The 19,039-nt window shown below is 49.9% G+C and overlaps 1 protein-coding gene and 1 pseudogene across 4 annotated transcripts in view; both read right to left on the reverse strand.

The window, feature by feature from the left end:
• The window catches only part of KCNB2 (potassium voltage-gated channel subfamily B member 2), a 283,417-nt gene that overhangs the window by 16,642 nt on the left and 247,736 nt on the right, over window positions 1-19,039 (reverse strand). The gene's annotated exons all lie outside the window — the stretch shown is intronic.
• Window positions 3,420-3,538, reverse strand: LOC118612184 (annotated as a pseudogene).

Here is a 19,039-nt window from a genome sequence, read left to right on the forward strand (position 1 = left end):
GTCGCCCTCGCTGTGGGAGGGGTTCCTGGCGTAGACGGCGGGGCGCGATCTCGTCCTTGCCTGACTCCCGGGCCCTCCCCTCGCCTCCCCCGCCACTCGCCTCCCTCTCCTGTCTCGGAGTCTGCCCCCTTGCCTGGCGCGGTCTTCTTCTGCCTCTCCCCCGGTTAACTCCTCTCCTCATTTGCTTTGCAGCTTAGATCGTGGGGTCTGTGGGGCCGGGGGGCTGCTGCTCCCACGTGCGCCCACGGCTCTCTGCGCCTCTCCTGGAAGAACACTTGCCACACTGAGCCAGCCGCACCTGCTCGCTCGCTGCCGTTTTGCCCATCGGTCCCAGGGCTTTGCAAGGACGGCAGCCACATCCGCGCCCATCTTTCTGGCCCAGCCGCCCCCACTTCCTGGTACGTGGCCGGTGCCGAGCGAACATGGGTTGACTGTCTGTCTGTCTGACCAAACCTGCAGTTTCAGCCTTCCCAGCGCTGTCTGAGGAACGGCCAGGAAGAACGGCCAGGAAGAAACACGGCATTCTGCTGGCACTGCCGCGTGCGTCAGCTCAAGTTTCCGCTGGCCCTTGGTCCGAGGGTCCGTTTGCTGTATGGATCCCCTGGGTTGGAGAGTTTTTACAAGCCAGGCCCCACTATCTCTGTAGGAGGGGGTCAGCCCTTGGAGGGGGGTCCTTACAAAGCTTCCTAATCTCCTCAGAAAGCACAGGGACGGCCGAACCACAGTGACTCAGCCCCCCGCTCCCGCTGTGGTCCAGCCCTCGCCACCCTGACTCGGGCCTCCGCAGCGCCCCCCTGCCCTTTCTGCCTGCCGACTCCCCTCCCGAGGCTGCCCCCCATCCTACTACCTGGAGGAGTGTCCTAAAATACTAACCCGATCATTGTTACCTCAACTTCTGGGTTGGCTTCTCATTGCCTACAAGATAATGTCACAACACCTTAGGAAGGACGTTGGTCATTTTACCCTGAACCTGTTCTTCCATGGCCAGCTATGCGTATGTCCCTGTAACATGCTATGAGCTCTCGGGGGGAAGTAACTGCACCTCGTTCTCCATCCATTCATCACCCTCAAATCGATACACCAATTAAGTGAGCATTACTGTGTGCCAGGCATGAGAATTAATGGGTGAGCGAATCAGACATGGTTTCTGTTTTCAGGTCGGGGAGACAGACATTCGTAAAATAACCAACAAATGAGTTTGTTTCCAAACAAACATGTACGGGAAGGAAAGACTGAGGGTCTAAAGAACGAAGAGGACAGCGAGACTGGGGGTCCCGGGTGTTTCTGCGAGGGCGTGGCGGCTCACACGAAGGGTAGGAGGACTTAGGTCGGTGCGCGCGGGGGGGGGGGGGGGGACCGGCTGCTGGGCGTCGCCGTGGCGAGCTCCCCCTCGGTGCGCCGCACAGAGGAGGCGCTCAGCAGGTACCTGCCCAACGAACCAGGAACGGCGGGAACGACACCTCCACGAAGTCAGCTTAGACTTTGTTTTAGAGGAAGACCATAAACTAAGCTGTGCTGGGAGGTTCCAGGAAGTGCCAGGAGAAGAGATGAATAGCTTTTATTTTTTTTTTTCAAGCAAAGGATGACAGTTCCTCTAGATGGATGCATAAGTGCCAGTGTCTTAGGGGGCTGAGAAATACCTGCTTCACCACTTCGACTCAACTAGAAAGAAAAAAATAAATTGGAAGTGAAATGTAAGAACTGATTAATTCTGGATACAGACCGTATCGCATAACATCCAGGGGACAGACACCCGCGCAGACTTCAAAATGCATCCAGTTCTCAGACAGGCGGAAGGGAGGCCACCTTGGGCTGCCCCTGAATCTAAATTCGTAAATAAAGCGGCACATTGCAGAGAGGGTTCCTGACGCTTTTGGGCCCTACTGCTGGTCTAGTCTGATTTTGGAGCCTTTTAAACACAGCTTTGAGTTGCTATTTGCAAACGTTTTGTGTTCAGAGACTCCCGATGGGTCCTGTGATGCCTCCAGGTCAAATTCCTCTTTTAAGTTTGCATGAAGCCCTCTTCGGGCTGCAACTTCAAGCGGGGTCACCTCTGCCGGGCAGGCCACGGGTCTTGGATTCGCTTTTTTCTGTACGATTCAACTTCTACTTTGCAGAAAGTACAGCATTCTTTTAAAAAAAAATATATATATTTTTAAATAGTTTATGAAAATTGTAACTTAGATTTATTTATCGAGGGTTCATTCTTTGTAAAAAAAAAGTTGCAAGGAACACATACTTATCAGCAAGTACCTATTTTTACTTCCAAGCAAACAAACATTGATTTGCTTCTCTGCTATTAATGGAAGCATCCTTACGGCTGTACTGATTGTATCTAGGATTAGACTATAAGGAGGTGCATCTCTGTAATCATAGACACCCGTCGTCATAATTGCCTGGTGTGTCCTTCAAGGACAGGCAAGATGGGGTTACAACTGGTAGCTCTGGTGGCAAAAGTGTGATATTTATAATGGAAAACTTAACATTAATTAGAAAGCAATCAAATGACAAGTGCAGTCTTTGCTGTCGGGAAAGATATATTTTAAAAAGTCAAAACATTGTGAGTCACTCTCTTACAATGCAATTCTCTATTTTGCCTCTACCTCGTTAATTTGCAAACCGACTTCTACTCTGAGAGGAAACGATTTTTACAGAAAATCACCGAAGCAGCTTTCTTTCACTGTACAGTTTTGAATTCTAGAGACTACGTTTGAACTCTTTTTAAACTATTGCATATTTTGGTTGTAAGGAAACTAAAACGGAAAGTTTCATTATCTTTTTTAATTGGACCTAACCCTCAGGACTAACAAAGATGATCCAAACCTCTGTGCGGAAATGTTTTATAGGGGATCGCAAGATCTATAGGGGAATAAAAAGCAAAAAAAAATCATCAGCTTCTTAGAATAGGAGTCAATTAAATTAGATTAAAAACTGTAAAAAGGCTTAAGAAATTCAGGCATCGACAATGAATGTTTTTTAATGGAAAAGAAAGAGCAGGAGGCATGATGCCGGCTTCTTGATTTGCTTTTTTTTTTTTTTCTGTTTTCCCTTAAAGCTTCTTTAGCTACGGTGTACGGTTTTACTCATATGTAGACATGAAGCCTGAGGTATCCACATGAAAATGAAAACGGCAGCTCCAGCAAAAGCATCCAGGGGAGGAAGAGGGAACACCTCATAGCGACCTCCTTGACAGGTAAGCCTCTTCTATGGCAACTGAGTCAGTCATTCATTTGTTCCTTCAGCAATTATTTTTACACACTTTGACTTACATGTTAGGCTCTCACAGACGGGCGTGAGAGTAGACCTTCCTTTCCTCCACTGATTAAGTAACTTAATTCCAGCTCTAACCCAGGGGAATTCAATATCCCTTCTGCTGCCCTCACCTCTCAGTTTCTCAGCTTTTTTTTTTTGATTTTTAATTTCTACAGCACCTGGTCTTCCTAGGTGGTCTCTCATCCAAGTACTAACCAGGCCTGACCCTGCTCAGGTTCCAAGATCAGATGGGATCAGGCTTGTTCAGGGTGGCATGGCCATAGACCATGGACCGTGGCTCCACTGGGGCTTGAACCCAGGACCTTCTGTGTGTAAAGCAGATGTGCTGACCGCTACACTATGGAACTGTTAAGGGTGGAAGATTTTCCAGTAAGCCTGCATTAAGGATTTACTTCTGATTAACCAGGGTGTGGTAATCTGCTTACTTGTTAACCAGGGTGTGGTTCTAGGCTTTATAAACTGCCTCTTTTGGGAGCTCAGGGCTGATGTCTTCTAACCCTGTGCGGCAGTCGCCGGCCGGCTAATCAAGGCTCACGATTCATCTCAATTGGCTCCGTGGGTCTTAGATTTGACCGCACCACAACAGAACCACGTCCTAGATGTACGGCGACCCTCTCTGGTCGCTGCTTCCAGACTAGAGCAGCAAAGGGGCCAAAACGATGTAATAGACGATGGTTCGAAAAGCCACCAACAGGCATTCCCGACGACCGAAACGAATTCCTTAAAAACTGAACGTATGTTATGTTGTTTCCTGTACTTAAGCACAAGAGTTCTCAGCTGAGGCAACTGCCCGTCAGTCGGCCAAATTACTTTCCTGGAGAAAGAAAGATAAAGGAAGCTGACAGCCTTTCACTTGGAGAAATATGTAAATTAAAGAAAGTCAAGAATAAATTTATCAGAAGCCAAGCTCATCTCTACCTGAGAGAAAAACCCTTAGAATCCTGTTGGCTCGCCATAGTACGGGCTCTCTAGTTAATATTTAGGAAATTGTTAGTGAGTATTTGTTAAACTTAAGCAGTTTTTGTAAAGTTCTCTGAAAAGCAAAGTAATATTCATGAGCCCAAGAAGAAGCAACCTTTGAAAATAAATTCCTGGGAAGCACAGCAGAATAAATTCCTGGGAAGCACAGCAGAACTGGACAGGAAGGTGAGTGAGTGAGGGGAGCTTCTGGCTTGGTCTGATAAGAGAGCCGGCCGAGTTTCACTTTCGGTAAGTGTGGTTTGAGCTAATGTGGCGTTGGCCCCTGTCAGGCATTTCCAGGGAACATAACCACTCCAGGGGATGACAGTCCTCAGCTTTTCAGCCCTCCAAGGTGTTTTCTGGAGTTGTAATCTGTCAGACACCTCAGCGGTTACAAAGGAATCCTCCTCAATTCCCTCTAAAGATGTTAGTCCTTGTTAAACAGGCAAATCCTCTTGATTCCCCATTGAGAAATTAATCCTCATTAAAAAAAGAAAGCAAGAACTCAGAAGTGTGAAATGAAAGCCGGATAAGACGGTTCCCAGGCCCCAGAGGGGACTGCTTTTCCAGCACTGGGCTTTGCCACCACCGCCCTGGGCACCTGGCTTTCCGCCAGGGTCTGTTACAGCCTCCTCCATGACACCAAGTCCTTCCGCATCTGAGAACAGGGTCCACCCAACGGGTCAAATTGCAAACAAAGAATACAGGATCAGGGTGAGGTTTCTTTTACCGATGGAATTCTATGCTGACTTCCTGTATTGAGGATTCATTTAAAACAGCCATCCTCGATCCCCAGGCAATAAAGCTTTCAAGGGTGAGATCACGAGAGAAAGTGCTGGAAACAGGAGTGTTGAATGACCGAATTTGGGACAAATAGACAATCAGCCGGAATAATTAGGATCAAGCCCCGAGCTTTGGTTTTGCATGGCTGTGCAGCTCCAGTTAAGGAGCTAATTTTAAATGATTAGCTGCTACTGTCTTTTAAATAGGTTCTTAAATAACACACTAAATCTTGATCAGTGAGTACACACGGGTAACAAGCAGAAGGGCTGGAATATTCTGTGGACAATTCAGGCTGAGGATGACTCGACACTTCAAATATCTAGACAGTGGCGAAAGGTATTTTTCTAAGCTTGATGTTTAAGTCATTTCTCACATTCTCTATTATCCTGCTGAACTGGGTAAGTTAGGATCTGGAGGCCTTAATTATTCGGTTTTCTTATTATTACACCAAATAGTAAAATTAAGTAGATAATTTTCTTATTTTCACTTGCTTTGTATTGTATTAGTTTCCCAATCTTTACAGAGTGAAATTCAACAAAATTTTAGAGGGCCACTATATTCTAGGCATAAGGAATTATATAAAATTAATAAGGTGTGGTCTCTGTCATGATATAGGGACATGCATAGGAATGATCAAGGTTATTCCCTATACTGTCATGATGTAATGAAAAGTTTGGTCTGGAATGGTCTAGAATTTAGATAAGGTACTCATCCTACTGAAATCTATGCAATTGTAGGCACAACCATAGCCTGCATTTTCCATAAGACTATCCTAATTTCTTAGCAGTCCAAAACCATACCAAAATAAAAATTTGAAAATGCCCATTAGAGGTAAATATATATTGACAACAAAAGGGAAAAGGAATTTTCTGGTCCTGATGTATCAGGCTGATAATATGCATTTCTCGGAATGACTCATATCTTGACTTTTTATTTCTAGTGACAAAGCCTAGATCTAGAACCTTCCATTAAGATGCTATATCAAAATCAGTCATTTGGAAAAAGAGTTGTGAGAAAGAGAATTTCTGACACATAACTTACTTTCGAAAGATTTTCTAGACCTTGAAATTAGTGTATTTGCTCTAATCACTTGGTGCCCAACAACGAACGGCCTGATATCTTGCAGCTTACAGAATTAGATGTTAGGATGAACTCTGCGTGTTTACACACACACATCTGCACAGATGTACAGATGCAGAAGTTTCATATGTAACTATGGAGATTCAGACATAATTATGAATCTGCATGGCCACTTTGCCCAAGGTCTCAGCTATAATTAGAGTGCTTTACTGATTTCATTCATAAAATATCGTTTAGCGGTGACTTTGTGAAAGATACTGTGCGTGTCGGTGGGTGGACACAAAGGTGAAAGATACACGTTACGTCTGTCCTCAGGGAGGGAAAGATTCAGAGAGACGGATGCCGAACGCAAAGCAGTTCCCACAGGAAGGAATGTAGGTGACTGTTACCTCCCCAAACGGCCTCATGTGACGTACGAAAAGAGACAGTGTCGACTTTCTGGAAGGGGGACCAGCTGAAGCTTGTCACCAGAGTCCAACTTATTAAATATCAACAGCCACTTAAGAGGATTTTTTGAGCTAAGTCTCTCGGTCTGGAACATCCAGCAGACCACAACTCTGCCAGAGCGGAGATTATGCTTCAGCCTAACAACTCTCGAAGATCCAAGGAAGTTTAAAGAAGCAACTTTGGAAACTGGAGGGGGGGGGAGGGGGGGGGAGGGGATAATAATAAAATAAAAAGATCAAGGCTGTTACGCTATTAGGCCCTGCTGATTTTATGAGCTGTAAATGACAACTTAAATGGTCATGAAATAGACTTTCAAGAAGATTCAGAGCAGAATCTATCCCCTAATCAGCATGCATGGTAATTAGCCCAAATATTTAAAAACGTATACCCAAACCATTCAAACACACTCTGCAGCCTGCAGCCTGCACTGACCCAGGCAGGCTGCCGGTCATGGGTGTTGACCCGGAGATGTTCCGAGCTTCGTTCCGGCTCATCTTCTGCAGCAGGTCTTCTGGATCACGACTTGCGTCCTCGTGCGCAGCGCGGGGGCCTGTGACTCTGCATTCCTCTCTCCTCTCCACCTCTTGCACGTCCTGATTGACCCCACCAGGCGGAGCTTTATTCTACTGAACTAGCTTCCTATTGCCGCGGTCACCATCGACCACCACCTTAAAAATTTGCAAATGTATCATCTGTCAGTTCCGTGCCGCAGAATTTCCATGCAGGTCTCCGTGGGCTAAAGTCAAAGTGTGTCCTCTCGGGAGACTAGGGGACAGTTGTTTCCTTGCTCGTCCCAGCTTCCTGAGGCCGCTGGCGTTCCTTGGGCCATGGCTCCCCCTTCCGCGGTCACGGCCGGCAAAGCCACCGCCCTCTGTGCCTTTCCCCTGGTGTCACGTGTCTCTGGACTCGCTCTTCCACTCTGAAGGAGCCTCGTGCTCACCTGGGGTCCGCCTGGACCATCTAGGGTAACCCGCCTATTTTAAGGTCAGCTCATTAGCAGCCATAATTCCCTCTTGCCATAAAGCACAACCCATTGACACGTTCCAGGGATTAGGGTACAGACATCTTTGGGGGGCCATTATTCTGCCTGTCACATTCATCCTTACAGAAGGTTGATAAGTATCATTCTGTTATGCTGATTGCTTCATGACTGTTGATCCACCTCCCCAGGCTCTTTCTAAGGGCCTTCGGGGCAGGGCTTAGGGGACCACGGGAGTGTTTATTATCTCATACTCACAGCTAAGAGACCTAGGGAAACAAAACATGAAAATGCTCACCTGAATATTTACAATATTTCTCATGCGTCCCTCCCTTAATTCCAAGGTCTATCCACACCCATCGAGCCTGTGTCCTCACTGAGCATCCACGCGCTCTAAAATAAGCAATGAAAACCTACTGTCCAGTGAAATGAAAATTCTTAATAAAGAGCCAACAGTTTCATAAACTTATAGAAAGTGACGGCGACCTGCTTGGACCGCATGTGAGGCTGCCGGCGAATGGAGTTTAGACCAGCCGACATCGAAACGAGATGAACTAAAAAGGACTCTGCCGCCATGGGCACCTCACGAGAGAGGTCTTTGAAAAGATGCGTGAAGGTGTCAAAATACAGCCTCCTGATGGTCACGCTGCAGAGGGAAAAGCCAAGCGAGGAGCCGATGCGATGTCATGCGGTCGGAGAGACCGTCCATTCATTCTTTCCCTAAGAATTAGTGCGTGGTCGCAGTTCTAATTTAAATGTTGACGACTTGACAAAATGTAAATCCTATCGCGCCCTTCCTCTTAAAACCCGCCAGTGGCTTCCTCTCACATCTCGAAGAGAATGCAAACCCCTCGCCCAGCTGTGTAGAGCCCACGTGCGCGGCCTCGCAGGTCCTCTCTCTCCGACCTCATGCCCGCCCTCCACCTTGACCGGGTCTCCAGAGACCTCTGGCCAAGCTCCTTCCCACTTTGACGTCGGCGTTCCTCCCTGCACCTTCAGTGCTTGTCCTGCAGGACGTCGCATCCCCGGCTCCTTCTGGTCATTCGGATCTCAGGTTAAATGTGGTTGCCTGGGCAGCGCGCCTCCCATCATTCCTCTGCCCCAGCCCCTCATTGCAATTTCTGGCTCAGCACTTATCACTCTCTGAGATTTTTCTTGTTAAGTAGATACTTAGCTCCAAGAGAGCAAGGGATGTGCCAGTCCGGCTCACTGCCTGATGCCCTGTGCCCGGAACAGTGCCCGGCAGAGGGCGGGGCTCGATAATTACAGGTGATGTGAGAGAATAAACAGCTGGGTTCAGACATGACTTTATTGCTGTGTCACCTGGTTTGGACACCTCTGGGTGCAAAACTGATTTTACAGTGTTGTGGGATTTCCTCTGGTCTCCGTGAACATTTCTCTTCAATGTCCACATAGCAAACCAATCCAATCAAACTATCTGGCTTTTAAGTTTGTATAACAAACATCTGGTTGAGCAAGAAAATGGTTCGACATCTCGGTGTTGTGCAGGCATTACCTAAACGTCAACATTTGTTTTTCCTTCTGTTGTCAGGTGGCCAAAACAAAAGTAGAATAATAATATGACAGGTTACTTTAATCTTAGTTGTTTCGACTAATTTGAGATGTACGCGAAGGTTGAATAAGATGATGCACATATAAAAAATACTTTAGACAACTCGTTTAGTGCTATTCTTCTGTTGTGCAAAGTATTATGATTAAATTTTAGGTCCAAATTGTGCTCACTCGCATTGTGGACTTTCTATGTCAAAATAGGTAGAAGTCCCAGAAGTGTAAGTAAAATATCTGAAAGTACGAAATGCATAAAATCACACAAAAAAAGCACTCAACAGAGTTGGAAAGAACAAATCAAAGATATATTTTCTGCCCCATGCTGGAATGGAAAATAAATTTAATGAAATAGAACTTGAGATGTGAAATGTATTTATCGTGCCCAGATAGCAAACTGACGAGTGTGAATTTTTTTAAATAAGCAGAAAAAATGCCAGCGCAGATAAATCTATCACAGAAGCAAAAAGAATCTCTTCATAAAAAGCAGATCACGCTGAGCCTCGGCCATCTTGCTTTTGGGCAATTTGCATAAAGCTCCTTCCTTTTATCAGCCCTCAGAGCTAAATCACCACATTTATCATCTTAAGGTCAAACCTTAGGAGGTGCAGCAGTCCAGGACAAAACCATTAAATATTCCCTAGGGTCCATCAGCTGACACGACCGTTTCCCTAAGCACATCTGCTCCTTTTAAAGATTGTTTTGCATACCTGTTTGAACAGTAATTTAATTTACAACCTAATGGCTTGTGTCTAGGCTATAAGATGGCAGAAAAATTTTTATAGGCAACAATTTTCACTGGGGATTTAGAAAAAAATTAAGGGCTGAGTGAGATATAGAATGAAGAAATGAGGCAGTGTAGGAGGCTTTGGGAAAGAGCAGAGGCTGGAAGTCTTGTGGATGGGCTCGAATCCGGGCTCTGCCACTCGGCAGCGACACATACCTCGGGCGAGCCATCTGGCCTTTCAGAACCTCAGTTTCCTCATCTATGAAATAGGGGTAGTCTGCCAACTTTTCAGACTGTTAGGGGTTCGATGTGACTTCTGAGAAACACCCGCGATGTGTCAGGTGCCTAGAAATAGCCCGGGGTTCACTGAGAAGTGCCGGTTTCTTATGCAAGAGGGTGAAAGAAATGGGTCACGTGGGCTTGCAGGTTTGTGGCAAGGCCTTTTCATTTGGTGAAGAGGCCATTCTGACTTTCCGGGGTGGTGGCCCAGCTGGAGACGTCGCGATCTTGCTGCCACTCCCGATGGTGTGGGGCCCTGTCCTGTGGTCATCGTTTCTGGAACCTTCTTCCTAACACATAGCCCTTGTTCTCTCTCCCTTCTTTTTTGGTGTTGTGTATTGCGTTTGATACGATTTCAAGTCCACTTGCTTATGACTGAAGTAAAACTGTTTTAATCCACTCGTTTATCGCAGAGACAAAAGAAGTTCTTCTTAGAAGCGAAGCCGTTTTGCTGTTAGAATCACGTCGGGATGCCATCATCTCATCTGTTGTCGCTGACGACAATCATTTATTAGTCAACGTGCTTGTCTGCATTTTCGGGGCTGTACATAAGTGCTAAAAGGGGTCACAGGACCCCAGGTTGCCTAAAATTTCAGCCTTGGCTCTTTCGATGCACAGGCGGGAAAGAAGGTAGGTCTATCATCTAAGGAGAAGAGTTACCACTTCAGAGAACTGCGTCATATGAACCCCACCTACGAATCATTCCATTAGCATGTCCCTTTGCCGTTAATTTTCCTCTTTTCCAATTCTTGCGACGCAAGCGTGCATGATAATTTCTAAGGCAGCCATGAAACTATTCAGGATCTGACGACTCCCTCGTTCACCCACCCTAAATCACCTACGACTGCAGTGCCGTGTAAGTAGCAACACGGTCCTCTCCGGCTCCACACCTGCATTCCTCGGTCCCCCCTCCGCCACTGCTGCCTCATGACGACATGTGGCCACACGCTTCACGGTTCCAAGAAAAGAAAATTTACCTTCCATTAAAAATATGTAGGCGGCATGTGATTTTTTTTTTCTTTTTTAACCGCTCAGATTTTTATCTCAATGCGGGGAAACTCCTGTTCCATGTCCATTGCATTAGTTTGTGACACTTTGGCCTGACATGATTAGAATGAGGAGAGGTGACCATCCAGGTCACTGCTCCTGCTGAACTATGTGTCATGTGGGTTCGGTCTCCCCCCGCCATAACTGCATGGGCCCCGAGGACAAGGGGGTTTGTGCCGAGAGGCTCACGGTGGGACGGCCACTCTTGGCATTCCCGAAGGTTCTCCAATGCCACCAACCCTTACACGCCCGCCAGGCGGCACTGCTGTGAAAGCCGGATTTCTGCCATGATCTCCATCTGCACGAAGGCGTCTGGCCCCGAGTAGACAGGAACGGGGCCGCTTCCGCCGTCGTCGTTGACAATTATTCAGGGGCAAAAGGGGCGGAAGCAGCGAAATGTGACTGGAGGGACATGGACCTTGAGGTGAGAGGTGGCTCCTGCCTTCCTACCATCTGACGGTGGCGCCGCCCGCCTTCTCCGGGCTGCGATGTTCTCCTCTGGAGAGCGGGGTCGTGGCAGGACGAAATGGAACAGCAGCCCTGCCGACAGTGGGCGTCCCGAGTCCACGCGCGCCCACTTTTCTCTGCATGAGTCTGGTGCTGTGATTGCTGTGGCGGCTGCTGGAAAGGGGTGTGGCAGGCGGTTTTCGGGGGTGTGTGACCGGACTGGGGAGGGGCCCCGAGCGTGAGGGCGGCGCGGAGCACTGCCTTCGTGGGCTGAGACGTGCTGGTTCTGAGATCCGTCTCTGCCCGCCACACGCTGCACCTTCCTCCGGGAACGCCCGGTCACGCCTACTGTGACTGCCGTGTCTCTGCCTCCTGACTAGAGCTGAAGCTCCTTTCGTCTCTGTCGTCCCAGTGCCTGGCGCTGTTGGGAGAATGAATGAAATGACTTCTAGGTATTCGTCTTCGGGTAGGTTGGCCACCTGTGGTTGCTTTGCTACAGAGAATGTTCTAGAACCGTAGAATCTGAATGTGACTCTTGACAGGTGACTAGAGAACTTGGTCTCCATCCCTCCCTTTTCCTCCCCTTTCCAAGCCTGATGAAGAAGGAAGATGAAAAAATGATGGGATTTGTCTGGCTGTTAAAACTTTTACATTTCTCGCCTCATTTTATTTATTGTCCATGTGTCTTATTTTATTTCATTTTTGATAAGGAAGATGTCTGCGGGGAGATGCTATGACAGATTCTCCAAACCAGAGGTGCGCTGCAGCACCCAGTGCCACGCAGCCATCATGGACCCTCTCCCCCGAGGAGCACGTGGCACCGTCAGATGTCGGGGAAGCCCCACTGACGGGTACGTGCCCAACTGTGCTGTGGGGCTTTCAGAAGGAATCCAGAACATTCCCCACAGGTTACAGATCCCGCGTAGATTTTTCGGAGTCCCAGAGTTAGTGTTATGGAAACTGCAATTTGTGAATCCCAAATTTCATAAGAGCAGCAGCGGCAGCAGATGGCCAAAATACATTTCTAATTCACTTACAACCCGCTCCAAGAAATGATTTTTCCCTGTACTCCTCATCCTGTTATTTTTCTATATATCTCTTTTATGCCTTCGAAATAAAATAATTATGAAGCGGAGAGACCGGCTAATGGTTCCCTGGGCTGAGAGGCAGCAGCCGTTCCTATGCTGTGGTCTTACCGAGGAATCATAACATAAGCCTCTGTCGCTGAGGAACGAGGAGCTTAATTCTGTTATTTTTCAAGTCTGAGGCCTTAGCGATGGCAAGTTGGTGGGTATCACTTATCTTTATGTCCATGGGATGTTTTCTTATTTAAAAATGGATAGCCGTGTCAAAAGCAATAGTCAGCTTGAATCAAAGACTTAGGAATTACTTCGGCCTTGGTTCTCCATGGCTCTACGCAGCAAAAGCAAAGTTTCAGTAGCTGCTTTAAAAAAAAAAAATACTTGCTATAATCATGACCGTGATCATAGGTAGATTAGAAAATTAATAGACCAGAAATCAGTCAAGAAATATTAGGCATGTGCAAAACACTAGATTACAGTCTCGATTAAAGCTTAAAGTCTGGGGAGACAAGATACACAAGTAGGGGGGAGGCGGACGATGGTTATCGGGGGTGTCTTCCCGAAACCATGTCTCCGGGAGCTGAAGGACGGGATGGAAAGGCTGTGACATGTGTCCCCTTCCTCTCAAGCCTGCCCACGTCCAAGCGCCTTCCTGGGCAGAGAGGGGTCCAAGGACCAGTCTCGGTCTGGGTTTCAGAGCTGGACTTGATTGGCTGAGTGGACTGGTGCAGAACTGGGTTGACCAGAAGCCCATCTTCGGATGTGCGTCTGTCCGACCGTCTGAAACCGGCCACCCGAGAAAATCAGGACCCACGTCAGGCCCCGCCCATCCGACTAAGCTTAGGATGTATGTTGGTAAACTTCCCTTTCTCTGTGGTTTTAAATACTTCCCATCTACTTTTAGTTTTTTGGGAAGTTGTTCACTAGTCAAATTCATGGCCAGCGTGACCAATTTTTCGTATACAGAAAACTATTTGAAGACGAGATACTGGATGGCGTTTGTGTTAGACGCGTAGTTCACGCCGGGGTGGAAAGAGGCGTTCGCTAAAGCTGTGGTTTCCTGCTGAGGTCCACAGTCAGGCTCCAACTTAGCTCCCTCACTCGGGGGCTCAGAAAACAGCACAGGAAATTCCCAGGGGGCCGGCCGGGGGCCTCCTCCATAGCTCCCCCTGTCGCTGATACAGATCAGCTGCAGGCGGCTCGTGTCCTCTGTCGGGAGAGTTCGCGTATGGGCGTGAAACGGGCTTGGCGTCCGGTGAAGTCTCCTGGCCCAGGCAGCTCTAGCTGGTGGAACATGTATCAGCCCTTGAGGATTAGGGCCCAGCTCTGCTTACTGGGACCTTGGGGAAGCCATCGGATTATTCTGCTGTCTCTCCTCGGTGCCACTGGATAGCTATTGATTAATGTTTACCGAATGTTCACACTGTGCCAGCTGCCATTGTGATGGAAATGGCTGATTATCTGTTGAAAGTGCTGCTATTCCGTTTGGCCGAAAGAGTCTGGGCGACTTGAAACTTTCTGAGGTGGACGGTGACCAGCATCGCCAAGGGCAATTGCCCCTTCAGGGTAGTGCCCGCTCTAGGCTTTGTGGGGACAAGCCACATGAGCTCAGAGGTGCAGTCGGCACTGCTCCCCGCTCCTGAAGAAAACGGCTTTGGAGAAAAAAAAAAAAAACTTCTTTCTGACCATAGAAAAGTAGAGAGTGGTTTATGCTTTCCAGCTAGAAAGAGGTTTTCTGTCTAACTGCTCGGGGGCGGGAGACGCACAGTCTAGGAGAGGAAGAGATCTTTTGAAGGGGAACTTCTGGCCAGGACCCAGGAGGCTGTCAGGAGAGCCTGTGCCTCCCCGGGCCCCGCCCCTTCCTGTCTGATCTTCATCATGGTCTCTGGAAAAGGGAAAGAGACTAAGACAGGGCGGCCGTTAGAACGAGAGAAAGGCGTCGGGGACTCTGAGGTGGCACAAGCCCACAGGTCCCACGACATGGACGGCGGGTGAGCCGCTGGGGGCAGGATATGAAGATTGGGAACAGGGAGTAAGCTCGCGGGCTTTCCTTACAGTTAAGCACAAGGGCGTATGAAATAATATCTAAAAAAATGGAGGTTTTTAAAAATAAGCTTACTCTAAGCAACACTTAAAAATAGACACAATTTAGCAATTAAAATTATTTCTGATCCAGAGAAAGATAATTTGTGTGAGATGAAGTCAGGGAAGAATAACAAAAATTTTTTTTTTTTTTTTTTGTTTCTCCCAACGCACACAGGTTAGAATCAGCGAATTGGCAATTCCCAGGATGAGAAATCCTCACAGTCCGCAAACAAGGGCGAAGGTGCTCGACCGTCCTGGTAACCGAGAAACGGAAATGTGGACAATGAGAGGACCTCATTTCACTCTCCTCCCCGGCTCCAGTGAAAAGCCCCGACGAGGACCGCGATGCGATGGCCTCGGAGGAGACCTGGCCACGACACAGGTGGAGAAGCGCCGCGTCTGGTGCCCGCGCGCGGGGGGCCAGAGGAACATGCGCCCCGGCGCCGTGGGAACGGGAAGACGGGAAGGGTTTACCCGTCCGTCAAGAGCGGAGAAAACCCAGCCAGGCCGTGTCTTCCAGCGGGGCGGGACCCAGCCCTTAAAAACGAGCCGGCACCATCGCGAGCACACGGACCACAGGGAAAACCGCGGCCGATGACCCCCGCGACAGGCGTGCGTCGGGCCGGGCGGTGCCAGACTTGCGGGGGCAGCTCCGTGCGCGCCACATGGATGTGCGACCCCTACATCGTGCTCCCGAAACCAATGGGACGCTGGACGTCACCAGTGATCGAGAAAGAAAATAACTACGTAAAGGCGAACCTGCCTCAGACCGTTAAATCCCAAAACATCTATTTTAAATAATGCGAGAGGAAGGTAACGTGGGCCGCTGGCAGCCTCCAGGGAGCTGGAGCAGGGAGTGGAGGCCGGGCCGCGTACCTGTACTATTTTATTCCTTCGGGGAAAAAGCCATCTGGAGCTGAGGAGCAAGGCGTCAGGTTTCCGCAAAGACAGGAGCTGGGTGGGTTACGCTGCCTTCAGTTCTATTGCACAGATCTGATTCCATTGATTAAAAATAAATAAATAAACCTAAGGGACAGTAAGTAGCAAATGAGTTGCTTTTGTGTAATTAAAAAGAAATGCGGCAACGAGGCGCTGGCTAAACTGAGTCTGCGGGCGGCCCGTGGCTGTGGCCAGGTCGGTGCGGGTTGAGGGGCCGCACCCGCGACCTCTCTGTCTCCTGGCCCTCAAGAGTTGGTGCGGTCAAGATTAAACAAAGATGGGCCACGTCAGTTTCGTGACCACTGAATGAGCCGGACGGAGCCGTGGCCACCACCTGGTGGTGACTGTGGCCTCATTTTACCCTCTCCCTTTGCTGCATGGTCCCCTCTGCACCCCCTCACTCACGTCCATTCCATGAGTGGTCCCTGAAGACACCCGAGCTTGTCAGTTCCTTTGCAACAGCTTACTGCACGTGGGGACCAGGACCAGCGGGGTCAAGGCGGCAGTGCACTGTGACGCCTGAGAAACCATCGTGCCACCGAGGGCACTGGTGCCTCAGGAGATTGACGGCTGTGCCCTGAGGGTCTCAACAGACCCCTAACTCTGTACTGGGGTTTTTGTGCTAAGGAGAGAAGATTGGAATCAGAAGAAATTTCGAGCTGTTATAGAACTGTTCTTATTCGCAGCTATAAAAAGGAACGGTACATTTCCCCAGCCTACTGAAATGATAACTCTGGGTTTTATTTTTGGAAAACGTACTTTTCATCTTGTAAAACTTTAATGGCCTCGGAGTGACAGGGAAGTTCCAGGTGGCTTTCACCGGCTCTTCTCCGGCTGCAGCAGACGGCAGCAGTGAGGGCAGGGCCTCCCCGCTCGGAGGGCGGACGGGCGGTCAGAGGGAGCACCAGCTTCCAGTGTGTGGACGTCGCTACTTGGCAGACTGAGAGCAGGCTCTCTTCTCGAGACCCTCCCTGAGCCCGGGACGGGCAGAGGCAGCCAGGCCTACTGGGTGACGTCGCTGAGATTGACGACGGACTTCCGCGTGGCCGCGCTTTCCGTCTACGATGTTCGCGGGCCTGCGATACTGCGTCCTCTAAGATCCGGCATGAGCAGAGACTTCCTTCCACTTGGCGTTGATGCAAAAAGACCGTACACCTGATCATTAGCCTGAGGCTCAGAGCGGGCCTTCTGGAACGTGACTATGCACAGGAGCCGTCTGGACACCTGGTTCCAGTGCGGATTTTGATCCTGTGGGTGCGGGTGGATCTGAGACGCTGCTGAGCTCCCAGGCGAGGCTGTGCTGCTGGTCCACGGACCAAGCCTCAAGGAGCAAGGGGGCGTCGAGGCTGGGAGGAGGACGGGCACGTGGGAGGGAGAGGACAGCTTCCCTTTCTTCCCTCTGAGGATGGGCCTGTCCTGTCCCTGCCCGGGATGGTCACGGGCCGTCTGAGCCTTGCTGCGGGGAGCCCCTAGCCCGGCTGTGGCTGAGGACGGAGCAAGGGCCCAGGAGGACAGGTGTGCGCTTTGCGGAAGGTGACCGCGACAGCAGTCACTGTGGTCAGGACGGCACCCTGGAGGAGGTAAGTGCAAGGTCAGAGGCTGCTGGTAGGAAGCTCCGTGGACTCAGGAGACAGGCGAATCATCAGCTGCGCGTTTGCGCCGAGGCTGCGGCGGGTCAGGTAAGGGAGAGAGGATGCGAACGCTGCTAGTCTGTTCCGAGATTTCTCCTCCTCGCAGACTGGGCGGAGCGAAATGAAGCCCTTGGGTGCCAGGCCTCTCGGCCCGAGGCCCTGGCGCACAGACGGAGTCACAGTCGGGCCCGCCCCCTCCTGTTTCTGACAGGGGGTGATGAGGGCCTCCAGCCCCACGACTGTGACAGGTGTTGTTTGTTCCCAGCAGCCGACAGGAGCCTCATCGCCACGTAAACATTTCATCTACTCCGGCTGGTCCTGTCCGTGCTGTGCCTCTGAACGGCCTTCTTCCCACGGGCTCTGCGCCCCCTCTCCGTATTTGGGTGGTGAGTTACGGACGGAGGGGCTGTGCCGCGCTCCCGCTGGCTCCTCTGCTGTTTACGCACAGCTGGAAGGCGCCCCAGATGTGCACCAGGTAGACCGGCCGGCGACCGTCAGTCTGGCTGCCCCGTGGGGGACTTCCACTCCGCACGCAGTGAGAGGTTTTGGGTCCAAGCTCATCAGTGGCTGGACAAGAATGGTGCCTCGGGCCTCGTTTGAAGATACCGTCACTGGTTGTGGAATGTCTCCAAGGAATTCTAGGGCAGAGCCACTTTACCTGAGATTCTTCCTAAATAATTTTGGGCAGTGGCAAAGACATTTTTTAAAAGAATAGGAATCATGTCCTTCACAAACAAAGGAAGAAAACGTTAAAGGAAAAGGCGGTCTCCAACTGACCCTAATTCACTGTAAATTGAAGGTGCGAATGAGCATGAGCAGGCGGGTCCGTGCGTGCCTGCCCGTGCTTCTTTTGGAAATAAGGAAAACACTACACTCACTATGTATTTCATGGAACACTGACGTTGTCGAAGCCGCAAGCAGCACTTGATCTGCTATCAGAAAACGGGCGTTTCAGAAAATGCTAATTTAAAAGTTTAGCTCTGTAGGAGGAAAACGCCCTGGCTTACCTAAAGGTGGGTGGGCTAACAGGGGTCGCCTGGGCAGGTACAGGGGACTGCCACCAATCCAGAGCCGCACCACCACGTGACTCACAGAGGGAGCGAGGAGCCGGCCTTTCTTGTTAAGGGAAAGGCTCTTGAGCGCGTGGGGTCCCTCACCACGTTGCGCAGGACGGTGGGTCCACTGCTGTCTCACGAACGCCGGGCGCCAAGGTGTGCCCTGTTCTCTCTTGCCATGCACTTGTCACCTGCGCCTGGCCCTGCAGGAGGCCCCTTGGGGAGCTACTTCGCGCAGGGCACTTCCGTGCCTCTCACCTGACGTCACTCCAGCAGGCAGGGGTGGCGGGCGCTGGGACGTGGTTTTTATTAGTTCAGCTATGAGGAACCAGAACGTAGAGCGGCTAATTTTTTTGTTCGTTTGTTTTTTAAGTCAAAGGCTGCATGGCATGTGTCACGGCCAGGGTCCAAAGGCGTGCTGACTCTAAGACTCATGGCCTCTCTGTTACTAGCTCCGTTAGACAGTGGCGGGGGCAGTGGTCCCTGGCATGTGTGTGCGGCCATGCAGTTTACGAAGGAACGGGGCAGCCTGGACCACGTGCGACAGGGTCCCCTCTCCAAGGAGCAAGAGGATAGGCATGCGCTGAAGCGTTGGCCCGTCCGGCTTACTTTCAAGTTCGGGTTTTACTGAATGAGGGTTGTGAAGACCAACGTCATCA

This window comes from Rousettus aegyptiacus, unplaced genomic scaffold (genome assembly GCF_014176215.1).
Source record: "Rousettus aegyptiacus isolate mRouAeg1 unplaced genomic scaffold, mRouAeg1.p scaffold_m13_p_15, whole genome shotgun sequence".
Taxonomy (NCBI): domain Eukaryota; kingdom Metazoa; phylum Chordata; class Mammalia; order Chiroptera; family Pteropodidae; genus Rousettus; species Rousettus aegyptiacus.